This window comes from Nyctereutes procyonoides, unplaced genomic scaffold, assembly GCF_905146905.1.
Source record: "Nyctereutes procyonoides isolate TBG_1078 unplaced genomic scaffold, NYPRO_anot_genome, whole genome shotgun sequence".
NCBI classification, from domain to species: Eukaryota; Metazoa; Chordata; class Mammalia; order Carnivora; family Canidae; genus Nyctereutes; species Nyctereutes procyonoides.
Window position 1 is genome coordinate 1890008 of NW_026575123.1, and position 18073 is coordinate 1908080.

The 18073-nt window shown below is 34.7% G+C and overlaps 1 pseudogene; it reads right to left on the minus strand.

Annotated features, from left to right (window-relative positions):
• LOC129517107 (NKG2-F type II integral membrane protein-like) overlaps positions 1-17683 on the minus strand; it is a 60381-nt pseudogene extending 42698 nt beyond the window's left edge.
• Positions 17684-18073: the final 390 nt, after the last annotated feature.

Here is an 18073-nt window from a genome sequence, read left to right on the forward strand (position 1 = left end):
TCTCTCTCTGAAGTTACTGACAACCTGAAATATAGAAAATAATATCTAATTAATCTTAGCAATATATAATTTAATATTTTCATGAAGAAACAATTCATTTACTAGCAGGTATATATCTAAGTCTGAATATTTTCTATCATTTTTTATGGAAACACTCCAATCACTGTTTATATAGTTATTCACATAATGCTTTTTTCTTTCCATGACTAATTCTTTAATGGTATAAAATATAGGAATTCTTGAGAAACTTACTGTTTGGAAAAGAAAGCTAAGCCTTTAGGCAACACCCACAAATTATTGCTTCTCTGGGAGACTCTAATCCATGAAGAAGAAATGAAGACGTCCAACATATACTATGAGGAAATAGATTTTATTAGATGTCAAATAAAGCTCTTAAGCTCCTTTAAATTTTGTAGCAACAAATAAAGTTACTTCCTTCTTACATTATTATTATTATTATTATTATTATTATTATTATTTTAGGAGGAGGAGTGGAAAATCTCAAACATGCTCCACATTCAGGGCAAAGCCCCACAGGAGGGTAGGGGGTTCCATCTCAGAACCTGAGATCATGACCTGAACCAAAATCAAGGGTCCTATGCTTATCTGAGTGAGCCACCCGGATGCCCCTATAGAATCTTCCAAATTATAATATATTACACACTGGGCACATTATGAAAATATCTTAGTAAGACTAAGTGCAGAGGACGATCTGCCAAAGATAACAATTTCAGAGTTCTGATCATTGATCAAAGGTTAGTAATAATTTACGAAATATTTATTATTGAAAAAACTCCTAGAGATTCAAGTAAAAAGTACATTTGTAATCGTTTTGCCTAGGACTGCTCCCATGCCTCCCCACCTGTCTGTCCTAGATCAGTGACCAAGAAGAATTATAGTATTTATAATTTTGGAAAGGCTACAAAAATCACTGGGACTTTTGCCACAGGAGCAGAAGTATTAACAATGGGGAAAGGATAAATGGCCCAATGCTTTTGCAGCTCAAAGTGGAGAATTTACTTGATAATGATTGAGGAAGACTCAAACTTTCTGAAGTGGATTTATCTCCCATAAATATAATGGGAAGATATTGAAAGTGAAAGCACAACAGAAGTGATGACATTAGCTCTCTACACAGTCCTGGCTGATGGAAAAAAAAATGTGCCTACATGTAGAGAAGACCCAGATAAACCCAATTAAAAGTGAAAGCTGAAGGAGAGTTGAAAACTGATAGTACATTTATGGGTACTGCCAGTCTTTCTCTCTCTCTCTCTCTCTCTCTCTCTGACACCCACACACCCACACACACTCACGCAAACACACACACATGCACACACATCACATGGCAAAGGGTGGAAGCCCTACTGACTTGCAATATTTGAATACATCCTTTTAAAAATATCAGTGGTTAACTAATAGTGTTATGCTATATGTTGGCAAATTGAACTCCAATAAAAAAATAAAATGGTAAAAGTTCTAGAAATCTGTTGGACAATGATGTGAATATAGTTAGCATTCAAACTATCTAATTAAAGTAGGTTAAGATACATGACATAAAATGTTAAAATATACTTTAAAATGTAATGGAAAAAATGTGAGATGTGTGACAACATCCCAGGAAAAAAATAAAACTATAGAAACAGTAAAAATATCAATAGTTGCCAGGGTGTAGCAGAAAGGGAAGAATTAGTAAGTGAAACATGGAAAAATTTTTGGCCAGTGAAACTATTGTATAAAAAATGTCTTTACACATTTCTCCAAACTCATAAAATGTACAAAATCAAGAGTACATCTTAATTTAAACGAAGGTCTTTCAGTAATAAAGATGTGTGAATGTACATTCATCAGTTGTAGCAAATGTACCACTCAGGTGGGGGATATTGATAATGGGAGAGGGTATGCAGATGAAGACAGTTGTGGTATATAGGAAACCTCTGTGCCTTGTCTCAGTTTTGCTGTGAACCTAAACCTACTCTCATAAATAAAGTTTATTTTTTAAATAAATGGGTAATATGATAAATTTTCTATTATTTTTAGCATGTTTAAAAAAATAAAATAGAAAGTAAACAAAGAGAGGTGATCTTGAAGGCACCAGAGAAAAACTACTCATTACATTTAATTACAACTAATAATATGATTAGTAGAGGAGTTCTCATCAGAAACTATGATGAATAAAAGACAGAGAAGTCAAAATCAAAGAGCTGAAAGTACTGGAAAAAAATTAAAAACAAAACACAAATCAAAAACCCCCCAAAAGGGGATCCCTGGGTGGTGCAGCGGTTTGGCGCCTGCCTTTGGCCCAGTGCGCAATCCTGGAGACTCGGGATCGAATCCCACATCGGGCTCCCGGTGCATGGAGCCTGCTTCTCCCTCTGCCCGTGTCTCTGCCTCTCTCTCTCTCTCTCTCTCTCTCTCTCTCTCTGACTATCATAAATAAATAAAAATTAGAAAAAAAACAAAGGAAAGCAAAACAAAACAAAGAAACTTGTTAAACAAGAATTCTAAATTCAGCAAAACAATCTTGCAAAAAAAAAAGAATGTACATAAGGACCTAACAACACACAAAAAAACCTATGAATTTCTTCTGAGCACACATGTTCTCCAGAAATGTTTTTCAAGCTAAAAGTACATGACACTAGGTGGTAACATATATCCACAAAAAGGCAATAGAAAAAAAAGAAGAAGAAGAAAGAAGAAAAGAAGAAGAAGAAAGAGAGAAAGTAAGAAGAAGAAGAAGAAGAAGAAGAAGAAGAAGAAGAAGAAGAAGAAGAAGAAGACGGCAATATAAACAATATAAATAGTAAGTATGTAGGTAAATTTAAGAATCTGTGTGTGGGATCCCTGGGTGGCGCAGCGGTTTGGCGCCTGCCTTTGGCCCAAGGCGCGATCCTGGAGACTCGGGATCGAGTCCCACATCAGGCTCCCGGTGCATGGAGCCTGCTGCTCCTTCTGCCTGTGTCTCTGCCTCTCTCTCTCTCTCTGTGTGGCTATCATAAATAAATAAATGTTTAAAAAAAAAGAACCTGTGTGTGTTTCCGGGGATCCCTGGGTGGCTCAGCGGTTTAGCGCCTGCCTTTGGCCCAGGGCGCGATCCTGGAGTCCCGGGATCGAGTCCCACGTCGGGCTCCTGGCATGGAGCCTGCTTCTCCCTCCTCCTGTTCCCTGCCTCTCTCTCTCTATGTCTATCATAAATAAATAAATAAATAAATAAATAAATAAATAAATAAATCTTAAAAAAAAAAACAAAAGAATCTGTGTGTTTTTTCTTCTCTATTTCTTTAAAAGATAAGATTATTTAAAACCATCATACCACTGTATGGTTGGTCTATACCATATATGGATACAACCTTGTGCTGGTAATTGGGCACATTGGAAGGGGATTTATGCCTTATTTTTTTTTAGCATTTGTTGATTTTTGTGGTGCAAAGTCACCTTGAATGGTTTATTTCAAGTCACTAACATGAAATCATGAACACAGTGTTGAAAAAAATTTGTATAATTGGTGCTCAGAAACCGGTGTTAACTGGCTTTAGCACATTTTTAGAAGTGCAGGCTTCCCTTGCTATCTGAATCTGAAATATTGCTATGAAACAGTCTTTAGGCTAATATGGTACAAATTGAATAAGTTAATACCATTAATTTATATGGAAATTTTTTGAGCATTCCCAGACTGCCACCTAGGCCAGAGTTGAACCTTTGACTCCACCATCCCAGACTATTAGACCCTGCCGCTGGTCCCAAGCAACACTGAACCTCATAATCCCAGAATCTGTCACCGATGCATTTCCTTTACTAGCCTGAGTCACAGGGATTATCCTCTGAGACCCAAGTACAGTGTCCATGGGATATTGGCATATGCCTCCACTCTAGACATCAGTGCAATAGTGACAAGTGAAGCTGTGCCACTGGACATGGCATCGTGGTGGTTTCACTTGCACTCGATCCTAGGACTATAGCTCCAATGCTGCTTTAAGGGCTTTGAGTGTCAGCATGCCAGAAGGGGCACCAAGAAGGCCTGTCTCAGCCTGTTGTTTGTGGTGCGGACTCTTCAAGGGCGGGGACTGAGTTTTCTATAGCTCCCTCAGCCTCACCTAGAGATGAGACTATTCATTTCTTTTTTAACATTCCAGGTCTTAGATCCCATTGATTATAAGAACTCACAAAATAAACTCTGGTTTTCAAGCCAATATTATGGGATTCTTTTTCCCTGAATGAGCTCTCCAGGCCTGTGGTGCTTTGTGTGAGGATTTCTTTCTCTTCTTTCTATACACCCACGGCAGCCCTGCTTCCCATGAACAGTTCTGCAGGTCTGCTTAGCTCCTGACTGAATCTCTGGATTCCTATCTTCTTGGACGTAGCCTCTTCCCTATAATCAGCAGTAGATAGTCTTTTCTACAAGTCTCTGGGTCATTTTCTAGGTTATTAACAGTGATGTGGGTGTTACCTGGTTGTATCCATGAGATGAGGTAAGCTTCTTACTTGGCACTTCCCCAGAAGTTGAGATAATATTTTAAAGAGATCAAAGGAGAAAAAAATAGCTGTCAACCAAGAATGCCTTACTCAGCAAAGCTACCATTCATAAATAAAGGAGAGATAAAGATTTTCACACCATCTCAGGGGATGGTGAATCAAAGTTTCAATGGCCTTGGATGGCAATCACAGGATAGCAGCATCATGACTCCGCTGGTATCTGTTAAAGCCGTGAAGCATAAGGAATTTATAAGCACTAGATGTACCCGACAGAAATGCTAAAGGGAATTCTTTAAGCCAAAACAAACAATAAAACCCACACAAATTAATAAAATAAAAATATATGAAAAGTGTAAAATCACTGGTACAAGCAAAAGAAAAAAAGATCCCTGACAATGATTTAGGCAATGCTGTCTAGGATAAGTCACCAAAAGCACAGACATCAAAAAAGCAAAATAAAAATATGAGACTACATTAAATAAGGAGATTCTGCACAGCAAAGGAAAGTCAAAAAATTGAAAAGACAGCATAGAATGAGAGAATATAATTGCAAACCATATATCTGATAAAGGACTAATTTCCAAAATATATAAAGAACTCATATAACACTATAATAAAAAAGAAAATATCCAATTTTAAAAATGGGCAAAGGACCTGAGTAGACATTTTTCTGGGGACATACAAATGGGCAATAGGTACAGGAAAAGGTGTTCAACCACACAATTCTTCAGGGAAATGCAAATCAATGAGTATAAAGCAATGATATGATCACCTCACATCTAGTAGAATGGGTTTTATCAAAAAGAGAAAAGATAACAAATATTGGTACAATGTGAAGAAAAGGAAGACTTTTGGTGGGAAAATAAATTGTTGTGGACACAATGGAAAATAATATGGTAATTTCCAAAGAAAATTAAAAACAGAACTATCATATAATTCAGTAATCACATTCTTTGGTATATATTAAAAGGAACTGAAATCAGTATCTGAAAGAAATATCTGCACAGCCATGCTCATTACATTACTTACAACAGCCAAGAAATGAAAGCAAACACATGTCTGCCAACAGATAAAGGGTTAAGAAGGTATATATATATATATATATATATATATATATATCACAAAAACATGAATGTTACTCAGCCGTCCCCCAAAAATAAATCTTGCTATTCGTGACAAATGGATGGACCTTGGAAGCATTGTACTAAGTGACATACATTAGACAGACATACACAAATACTGTGTGATCTTACTTGTATGTAGAATCTAAAAAACTTGAACTTGTAAAAATACAGTCAGATGTTGTTTACCTGGGCCTAAGAGGTGGGGAAACTGGGGAGATGTTGTTTAAGTGTACAAAGTTACAACTGGAAGATAAATAAGTTCTGTAGACCTGATGTACAACATAGTGATTGTAGTCAGCATTAGCATATTAGAACTTCAAAGTTGCAAAGAGACTAAATCTTAACTGTCTCCAACACAAAAAAGAAATGATAAACATGTGACATGACAAAGGTGTTAGCTAATATTATGACGGTAATCATATTGCAATATATGCAATGCTATATGTAAGTTATATCTCAATAAAAACAAACAGAAGATACATTTGTTCTACTTACAGGAATTACAAGAATATAATTTAAAATTAGAGCTATGATATCAACAAAGGAATTAAAATGGACACTAAAATAATATGTGTTTAATACAAAAGATATCAGTTAAGATGGAAGAAAAAAATGACATATCCATAGAACATACAGCAAAATGACAGACTTAAATTCAAGTATACAAATAATTGCATTAATGTGAATGAAATAAATACTATAATCAGAAGAAATTATAGAAATTATAGAAATAGAAAAAGAAATTAGAATTATGAATAGAGTATAAATAAGAAGAGATAGAAATAGAATAGAAATATGAATAGAATAGAAATAGCAATTATCATTCTGAATAAAAATATAAGATCCATCTATATGCTATATACAATAGACACACTTTAGATTTAAAGGCACAGATAGGTGAAATTAAAATAAGATACCCTAAAAACAGTGATCATAAGTGAGCAGAAATGGCTATTCTAATATCAGATAAAGTAGCTATTAAAAAAGAAATATTATCAGGATTTTAAAAATTCAAAATAGTAAAGCTATCAGGATAAAGGGAAGAGAAAACTATTATAAAAATATATTGGGATGCCTGGGTGGTTCAGTGGTTGAGTGTCCGCCTTTGGCCCAGGGCATGATCCTGGAGTCCTGGGATCAAGTCCCATATCGGGCTAACTGCATGGAGCCTGCTTCTCTCTCTCTGTGACTCTCATGAATAAATAAATAAAATCTTTTCTTAAAAAAGATATATTATTTACCTAACAACAGAATCCTCAAAAGCATGAAGTAGAAACTGACAGATTTAGGAGGATAAATAAACAATTCAATGAGTACAGTTGGAGATTTAAAAGCTCTTCCCTCAATAAGTGATAGAACACTAGCCGCAAAATAAGAAGGACTATGGAAGAGTGTAAAAACGCTAGAATCCAGCTTGATGTAACTGACAAATGTAGAAAGTATCCCTCTAGTTCATGAATGATATAAAAATTTAAATAAGTGACAGGTCCCTGGGTGGTGAAGTTGGTTAAGCATTGAACTCTTGGTTTCTGCTAACGTTGTGATCTCAGCGCTTGAGATCCAGCCCCCCATTGGGCCTATGCTCAGTGCAGTCTGCTTAAGACTTGTTCTCCTCTCCCTCTGCCTCACTTCCATCTAAAATAAATAAATAAATATTTAAAAACATTAAATAAGTGAAATAATTCAAAGAACATTCTCTAAAGAAAAAAAGTAAATTAGAAATCAACAACAGAAAGAAATATGGAAATTTTTCAGTTTGGAAAGTGATATACTTCTGAAAATTTACAATTCAAAGATGAAACTTTTGAAAATACCTGTACTGGATGATATAAATTACCTTGTACTGGAATGATATTAATTATTATTAATGATTAATTATATCAGATATTAAACTGAGAATATATCAAAACATTTAGGCTGGAACTAAAATAGTGTTTAGAGATAATTTCATAGCTTTATCAGTTTTACTCAACATGAAGAATGTTATGAAATGAATGATCTGAGGACCTCACCTCTCAGGAAGCTAGAAGAACAATTTAATGTAGCTATAGAAGGAAAAAATGATAAACACATATTTAGATGAGCTGGTGCTGAAATATGTATAGTAAAATATAATTCATGGTAGCCTCAAATGGGACAATACTCAAATATCCAATGGTATCATCATCGGAATGGATTTTACATTGTAGTACAATCAGATAATGGAACAAGGAGCTATGGACAATTTCATGCAACTATATGGATGAATCACACAAGTTTAGCTTTACCTGAGAAAGCCAAAAATAAAGTATACATACTATAATATTCCATGTAATTGAAGTGCTTTTTTCAGAAAAGAACATGACAGGGACATTTTGCAATTCATGTCCTCATTCTGTGCCATGGTGATACTTGAACATTCAGTCACCTGTTGGCATGTTAGCATGTGCTTTCATCTGTATGCATATTATACTTCAGTAAAATTACCAAAATATAATATTTTGAAAATATGCAAATACCTTTAAAAATAGATATAAAAGAGAAAAAAATTCCTAAAAACTACAACTTGTAAAAGCCAAAACAAAAAGAAATAAAAATACCAGATATATCTTATGATTTCTAACAGGATTATATATGCAAGTCAAAAAACTTTCCACATGGTTATGGAGCATTTAGATGTTTCTGTATAAAGAAATATATAATTTCAATTTGTTTAAAAAGAAAGTTTCTGTGGGGTAGGAAAAAATATGTAGTTTTGAAGGGATTTTTTAAAAAAGGAAACTACATGTCCGTGGCAATTATAGATAGATTTTAACAATAAATAAAAAATATAGACCATGACATACGGAGATGTACTGAAGCAATACCATGCTAAGTGTACATTTAAAATCCCATAAAATTAATCCATCATAGTAGCAGAGTAAAGAAGATAAAATGATATGCCTTCTTGGGGGGTAGGAACTAAGGTGATGGTATAGTAAAATGACCCTAGGGTTGCATCATCACTTGAAGACAACTAGATGACTAGCAAAAGATCTGAATATCCAAGAAATTGTCCTGAAGACTGATCGAACAAACTGCACAGCTAGAGGGAGTGTAGAGAACACATAGAGAAAGATATCAAGTGTAGAGATGTGGTTTGGGGGAGAAACAGGTCATAGGTGCTGCAGAGAGGTGGGAGTCCTGGTCATGGAGAAACGTAATAGAGAGAGGAATGCACAGGGGAGTGAACAAGGAGAATACTTCCCCAAAGCTATTGACTGAGAAAACAAGAGGGGTTGATTTTCATGAGTTTTTGCCATCAGTGCAGCCCGAAGACTGTTATTTTAACAGTCGGTAGGCTCTGCTTGAATAGAGACCTAAGCGTGGTGCCCTACTCTTGGAGAAAAGCCAGGCAAGCAACCCTGGGACAGATGGCATGATCTGAGTATCTCCTAAGGTGCATAGGGAGAATCCGTTCTCACTTCTATCAGCATATCTGTGAGAGGTGTCATGGTACATCTGGAGACAAAAGAGATGGCAGGATCCATTTCCCTCCTCTACCCCTCAGCATAGGCACAGAGACACCTGCTGAGGGCAACTAACGTGGACACTGGCTGTTTAGCCTGCTTTGCTCCAAATCCCATGCCCCTGTGCTCAGGCATGACTGCCATGATGGGTCAAACCTGCATCAGTTCCAGCATGCCAAGAACATCCCCCAGAAGACCAGCCAGGTCCCTGCTACACCAGGCCCCCCAAAATTGGAGCTTTAAAGGTCAGCAGGCTTGGCTGAGTAAAAGTCCAAAGTGCATGTGCTACTCCAGGCAGGCAAACAACCTGGAGACAGACAATGTGAAAACAGCAATTGGAAAAATGCCTGAGATGCGCAAGAGGGAATTGTTCACTGTTGTGGAAGGGATTCCATGAGAGCAAGCACAGACTCCCCTCTCTGGAGATGAAGAAGCTAGCTGGCACCATTTCCCTCTCCTCCCCCACAGCATAAACCAACCTCAGTAAATAGCACAGCTACAACCTAAGCTGCATGCACCAAGTCTCACCTCACTGTGCCTTGCTGGTACTCCTCTTGGGCAAGCGTGCCTAAGGACCAGGAGCCATGGGCCCTTTCCCCAGAAGATCAACACAAATCCCCACATGCACCATGTCTATTGATCATAGGGTTCTGCCATCCTTCAGTTCTAGAGGAAATAGCATCAGGTCTCATTTAACAAGCAGATGAAACCACACCTACCTAGTTAATACTTGTTGCCCTGGCCAAAGCCCAAACACTGCCCACTGCAGGCAAGAAGAAACTCTGTAGATGTCTGATCTGAGGGATAGAGCAGCCAAAACACAGCAGCAGAGCACAAGCAGTACACACTACAGACACGTCCTGAAGTGCCAGGCTCTGGATATTATATGGCTTCTTCTTCAAAAGCCATTACTTTCAGGAGGAAGAAACAACAGGATTTTATAAGACAGAGAAGAACAGAGACTGAGGCAAAATGCCAAGACAGAGAAATTCAACCAAAAAGAAAGAATAAGAAATGATCACAGCCAGATATCTAATCTACAAAGATACAAGTCACCTTCTTGACACAGAATTTAAAGCAACAATCATATACTCACTGGGCTTCAAAAAAGCATGGAAGACCTCAGGGAGACACATGCCACAGAGAAATGAGAGCTAAAAAAATCAGTCAGAAATTAAAAATGCAATAACTGATTTTGAAAATCAACTAGATGTAATAACTTCAAGGACAGAAGACACAGAGAAATGTATAATATAGAAGATAGAATTATGGAAACTAATGAAGCTGAACAGAAGAGAGAAAAAGAATAATGGATCATGAGAGTAAACTTGTAGAAAATGTGACTCCATCAAATATAAAAACATTCATATCATAGGAGTCCCATAAGAAGAGAAAAAACTGGGAGAAGGCATGTTTGAGGAAGTAGTAACTGAATACTTTCCTAATCTAGGGAAGGAACCAGACATTCAAAGCCAAAAAGCCAGAGTAACTGAATAATTTCCTAATCTAGGAAGGAACCAGACACTCAAAGCCAAAAAGCACAGAAAACTCCCAAGGAAAGCAACAAAAACCACCAAGACTTATTGTAGTTAAATTTACAAAATATAATGATAAAAAATCTAAAAGCAGAAAGACAAAGAAGACCCAAATTTACAATGGAAGAGAATTAAAGTTAGCAGCTCTCTCCACAAAAATCTTGGTAAACCAGAACCAATTGTCATGTTATATTCAACTTGCTGAATAGGAAAAATCTGCAGCCGAGAATACTGTATCCAGAAAAGCTATCATTCCAAATAGGAAAGATGAAGCGTTTCCCAGGCAAACGATGACTAAAGAAGTTCATGACCATTATCAGACCTGCATGAAATATTAAAGGGGTTCTTTTGAGTAGTAAAAAAAAAACCAAAAGTGACAGAAACTAGAAAGGAACAGAGAAATCCCCAGAAACAACAACGAAACCAGCAACGAAATGGCACTACATACATACCTATCAATAATTACCCTGAATGTAAATGAACTAAATGCTCCAATCAGAATACATATGATGTCAGAAAGAATTTTTAAAAACCCATCTATATACTGCCTACAAGGGACTCACTTTACACTTAAAGACTTGAAAATTTAAAGTAAGGGAATAGAGAAATAGCTATCATACAAATCAACATCAAAAGAAAGCCAGAAAAATTATACCTGTATCAGACAAATTAGATTTTAAAGTCAGTACTATAACAAGAGATGCAGAGTAGTATAGAGTAGCAAAGAGGGCTATCCAGCAATAATATTTAAAACTTGTAAATATTTATGCTCCCAACTTGAGAGCAACCAGATATATAATAAAACCACTAGTAACAAACATAAAGGAACTCATTAATAATGCAATAATAGTAAGGGTCTTTAGCACCCCACTTACACTAATGAACGATCATCTAAGCAGAAAAGGAACTAGGAAACAATGGCTTTGAATGACACACTGGACCAAATGGACTTAACAGATATATTCAGAACATTTCATCCCAAAGCAGCCATTCTTTAGAATTGCACATGGGACATTCTCCAGAATACATCACATAAACGGGCACAAAATAAGCCTCAGCAAGTAGAGGAAGATTGACATCATTCAGTGCATATTTTCTGAATATAACACTATGAAACTTGAAGTCAACCATAAGAAAAAAACTTGGAAAAAAAAAACCAAATACACCAAGTTTAAATGAAATACTGCTAAATAATGAATTAGTCCAGCAGGAATTGAAAAACGAAATAAAAAGAATACATAGAAATAAATAATAAAGAAAACATGATGGTCCAAAAGCAGGTATATGGCAATATAGGCCTAACGCAAAAAGCAAAAAATAATCTCCAGTAACCAACCTAGTCTTACACCTAAAGGAGCTAGAAAAGGAACAACAAACAGAGCATATAGTCAGCAGAAGGGAACCAATAAAAATTGCGGCAGACATAAATGATAGAGAAAAAATAACAATAAAACAGGGCAAAGAAACCAGGAGATAGTCCTCTGAAAAAAATAATAAAATTGATAAATCACTAGACAGACTTATCAAAAAGAGAAAAGACCTGAATTAATAAAATCACAATGAGAGAGGGGAAATCACAAGCAATATACTCTATAGTTCAAACCCAAAAGACTCCACCAAAAAACTGCTGGAACTGAAAAACAAATTCAGTAAAGTCACAGGATACAAAACCAATGTACAGAAATCTGTCACATTGCTACACACTAATAATGAAGCAGCAGAAAGAGAAATCAAGGAATCAATACCAATTACAACTGCACCAAAACCATGATACCTAGGAATAAACCTAACCAAAGACGTAAAGGATCTGTACTCTGAAATCTATATAATACTGATAAAGGAATTTGAAGATGAAAGAAAGAAATGGAAAAACCATAACACCAGGGTTCCTCAATTGGTTAAGCATTTGACTTGATTCTGGCTCAGGTCATAATCCCAGGTTGTAGGATCAAGCCTCTCATCACATTTCACACTCAGAATGGAGTCTGCTTGGGATTCTCTCTCTCCCTCTCCCTCTGCTCCCTCCATCCACCTCTCACATTAAATAAATAAATAAATAAATAAATAAATAAATAAATAAATATCTTTTTAAGAAAAAGAAGAAACAACAAAAAGTATTCCATGGTCATGAGTTGGAAGAACAAATATTGTTAAAATGTCCATACTACCCAAGGCAATCTATACATTCAATGCAATCTCTGTCAAGGTGCCAATAGCAGTTTTCACTGAGCTAGAACAAATATTCTTAAATTTTGTATGGAACTACAAAAGACCCTGAATAGTCAAAGTAAACTTAAAAAAGAAAAGCAAAGCTGGAGGCATCACAATTTCAAACTTTAAGATATATTAAAGAAGCTGTGATTAAGACACAATGGTACCAGCACAAAATAGACACAGATCAGTGGAACAGAATAGAAAACCAAGAAATGGGCCCACATTTAACTATATGTCAACTAATATTTGATGAAGCAGAAAAAGAGAACACAGGTAGTAACCTCTTTGACATTGAACATTGCAATTTCTTACTTGATATGTCTCCTGAGGCAAGGAAAATAAAAGAAAGATAAACTATTAGAACTTCATCAAGATAAAAAAAAACAAAAGAAACATTCAAAACTAAAATGTAACCTTTGGAATGAGAGAAATATTCACAAATGACGTAACTGAAAAATGCTTAGTATCCAAAATCTATAGAGAACATATAAAACTGAGCACCCAAAAAATAAACAATCCAGTTAAAAATGCGTGTAAGACATGAATAGACATATTTTCAAAGATGACCTGCAAATGGCTAACAGACACACGAAAAGGTGCTCAACATCACTCATCAGGGAAATATAAATCAAAACTATAATGAGATATCACCTCACACCAGACAAAATGGCTAAAAGGAACAAAACAGGAAGCAACAGGTTCTCGTGTAGATGTGGAGAAACAGAACTAGGAATCCTCTTCACTGTTGGTGGGAATGACAACTGGTGCAGCCACGGTATAAAACAGTTTGGAGGCTCATTGGAAAGTTAAAAATAGAGCTACCTTATGATCCAGCAATTACACTACTAGATATTGACCCAAAGGACACACAAATACTGATTCAAAGGGATACATGCTCCCCAATGTTTATAGCAGCCTTACCAATAATAGCCAAATTATGGAAAGAGCCCAAATGTCTCTCAGCTGATGAATGGATAAAGAATAGGAGATATATATAATGAAATATGAGCCAAAAAATTGAAATTTTGCCATTTGCAATGACATAGAGCTAGAGAGAATTATCCAAAGTGAATAAAGTCAGTCAGATAAAGACAAACACCATATGATTTCACTCCTATGTGGAAGTTAAGATATAAAACAGATGACAATAGGGGGAAAAAAGGAGAGGCAAACCAGAAAACATACTCTTAACTATAGAGAACAAACTAGACTGACTGGAGGGGAGGAGGGCAGGGGGATGTGTTAAATTGGTTATGAGTATTAAGGAGGGCACTTGAGCTGGGGTTGTATGTAAGTGATGAATCACTAAATTCTACACTTGAAACTCATCTTACATGGTAAGCTAACTAACTGGTTTTAAATAAAAACTTGAAAAATTAAATCATATGATTTCTCTGATGCAGAATGCATTTGATAAAACTATATTCTTATTTTGAAAAAAAAACTTTGAGAAAGATAAAAATAAGAAAATGTTCATGAAAAGATCTAGAAAGATGACAAGAGGACTCTGAAATAGAATAAATATATATGTATTGTTACGAAAAGATATTTTTTAAAAAGGAAAAGGAAATAAAATACATAACTAGACAAATGAAACATATTAGAAGGTGCAAAATTTTTACTCACACGCATATAGTGAATAAATTTCAACAATGATGCAAAGTCATTCAGTGGAAAAAGTATAGACTCTTAACAAATGTTGTGTAATAACTGGCTATCATATAATATTAATAATTACGTACCCTACATTACATGCAAAAATGCTCTGAATTGATCATAAACCTAAGTGTAAACTATAAAATTCCAAATGAGTGCAGGAAAAGACGCTCAACACTATTACTCTTGGGAAAATTCAAATTAAAACCATTACAATTCAGACTTCCCCCTCTGGAAAGATAGAGAGGATATACTTATCCCTAGTCCTCCCACCAAATAGAGCCGAAACAACTAGAGATATATATATATATATCAACATAAGAGGATTTAGACAGATGATGAGAAACTTGACAGAACCAGGCACTCCAAATCCAGGGAATGACATGGCAGCAAATGCCATGGAATTTCTCTTTACTTCACATATTCCAGACAGAGCAAATTTCAGACACTAACAGGTACAGACAAAAGTCTCAAAAATATTTTTTCTCTCCAATCAAAATAATGGCAAATAAAAGCCATGCTAGGAAGACAAAGATATTTTAGACACTGTCCATTATTCCATTGAAAATCATTGACTATGCAGCAAAATTATACAATAATCTAGAAAAATGTTGGAATAATGTACTAAATCGAAATATGCACATATCTATGACCATGTAATTTCATTCTCATGCTTAGAAGAAATTGTATTATAATTATATATAATTACAACTATGATGTTATATTTCTAGATCATTATTCTATTATGATAAATATAATATTTATATGCCTAAATATACATATACTATGTAGTTATGCATCATATATAAATAAATATTTATATAAATATATCATTATAAATATAATATGTGAAAAAAGACATGGAAAAGGCTTTTCATAAAATAATTATTTCATAATACTCACATACTAAACAGGAACTACATTTCTGAGAATAGATTTAAAATATCATAATCATATCAGATAGCAGTAAAAATTCACAAACTATAGACAAATGTCATAATATATATGGATTACAAATATCATATGAAAGTGCAAGGAGACACACATAAAAATGTGTACTGAATGATTCCATTCATATAAAGTCTGAAAGTAAGTGAAGATATCTCATAATATTGAAGTTGACAGGACTGATAGAGGCTCTAAACTTTTATTTCACGATTCAATTTGTAATTACATGGTTCTAACTATTTTGTGATCAATTTGCACAATCATATGTTTAGTTTCCTTGTTGTATGGTAAAATTAATTAGTAAATTTTATTTCAGGCAAAAGAGCATTTATAGAAGGATGGTATTCTATGAAAAGCAATACTGAAAATTATCAAATGTACATTAAAGGAATAAAAATATAAATAAAATATAGAGTCAAGCTATGGAATATTAACAGACTTTAAAATAAGCTACATATACATATAAAAATATTGATGAGCCCTAGAAAGATATTAATTGATAAGCTTTAATAAAATCTGGGAACATTGAAATCTTACCAGTTCTTCTTCATCATCTATGTAGAGCAGTTTAGAGTTGTTAGAAGCGCAGGATGCCAAACTCTCATTCCATGGTTTTCTTTCAGTGCTAATGTAATAGCAATGGTTGGAATATGTAAACCACTCTTTTGGGACAATGACCACAGTGATAAGCTAAAAAGAGATTATGAGATATTATACAAAAGATATTTGAATATTAACAAATTCAAATTAATTTACATACTTGCATAGGTATGTATATAGGTATACATATCTATGAACACTCACAGGATGATATAAATAAAATACGCTCACACATGCTCACAGAGAATAATTAGCTTGTCATTCCCTAATTTATGTGCCTATATAAAGTAAACATACAAAAATATCAATCTAAGATTGTCCTGAGAACACTGAATAAAATGACTTCTGTAGAATAGTAAAATGATTTCTAATCATGCTTTAGCAGGAGGAAATTTGAGGCAAATAGAAACAACAATAATATCAGAATTTTGAAAATCATTTTATACCTTTTTGAATGTTTGTTTTCAGGGATGAATTGTTCTGCTCCAGTATTTCAGTAACTGAAAAAACTAAAGAAATCATCATAAAAACTTAAACTGAAATAAATATATTATGATTTCAGTTTCTTAACTTAGAACTTGGAGTATTATTTAGAATTACAAAATTCTGTAACAAAATTTATTTCACCAAGCAATATTAACAAAGAAATGAAGATTTGGGAGAAAATATTTCAAAAGCCTATTAAAAACCAAACCTCTCCATTTCTTACACTATTGGGTTTAACCAGTCTTAAGAATTAGTTTGTATTTATTTCTCATTGTGTCTCCTAGAACACCTCTTTGAGTAATGAAACTGAATATATGTGTAATACTCTCTACAACTATTCTGTTATTTATACTTTTGACAAGTTGAGAATAATTGTTCCATTTTTATAGCATTCACGCATTAAAATGAAAGATCTATTCCATAACAGTATGAGATACTTTGAGGCAGTGACAATCATTAAAATGAAATTTCCCAGATAGTCATTCAAACACTTACTTACAGGGAATAAGAACTATTGTTATCACAGTGGACATCAAGACAAAGCAGATGATTCCCAGCATCCTAGCAAGGATCTTCCCTGGAAATAGTAGTAAATATTAGGAACAGAAATGAAAACACTGACAAAGGATGGATGGAAATAATCATTTAGGAAATTTACATACAAGAGAACCAACGATGCACACGGAGTCCACATATAGAAACTTGGACCCAAACTGTATCTACCATTGAAATCTTCTCTCAGAATATACTATCTCATGTTCAGAAAGGTAATATTCCATGAGTTATCAAAGACTATGAATTACAACAACGCTTGAGTAAAATTAGTCTATTAGTTTACAATACTATTTACCAACTCCAAGCTCTGATCCTTACAAATGAAAAATATAGGACATCATTCCCTACTCATTCTCTCCACCAATGTGCCCCAGAGCACATTCTAGAACAGTTACACTGTGTGTGATTTAAATGTTTTACCTTTGCAGTGGTAGTTCTTTCGCTCCCCTGAATGATCCTGAGAAGCATTTTGAAGATTTAATTCTGCATAGGTTATTTCTTGCTCAGTTACTGAAATGGAATTTTTAGTGCCCTTAGCTTTCATTTGCTGTCTCTTTGAGTTATTCACCCGATTAAGTTCTGCATAGGTACATCCTTGGTTATTCATCTCTGTAGCTGTGTAGTGGCAAGCACAGTGTCAAGTGGAACTGAACTGAAGGACTTGACGAAGACTGTATGTAATGACAAAACTGCCAGGACAGTCACACTGGGTGGAGCGTGAGGTGGGTGATAGTGCTCATTTGCAGTTGATAATGTAAAATCTGGTACTAATTCCCTTAGAGCTTTAAATCCAGTCATGCTTTACCATTGAGGAGTCTGATTGGGAAATAGTTTTAGTACATAAAAGAACTTCCTGTAATAAATTACTTTTATTTGATGACATTTATTTATTGGAAGGTGATGTGTTCTTATCAATGATCTTTTATTTTGAATAATTGTAGTTCTGAGAAATTAAATTTTAAAAGAAAAATTATATATGTTCAAATGTCATGCGATA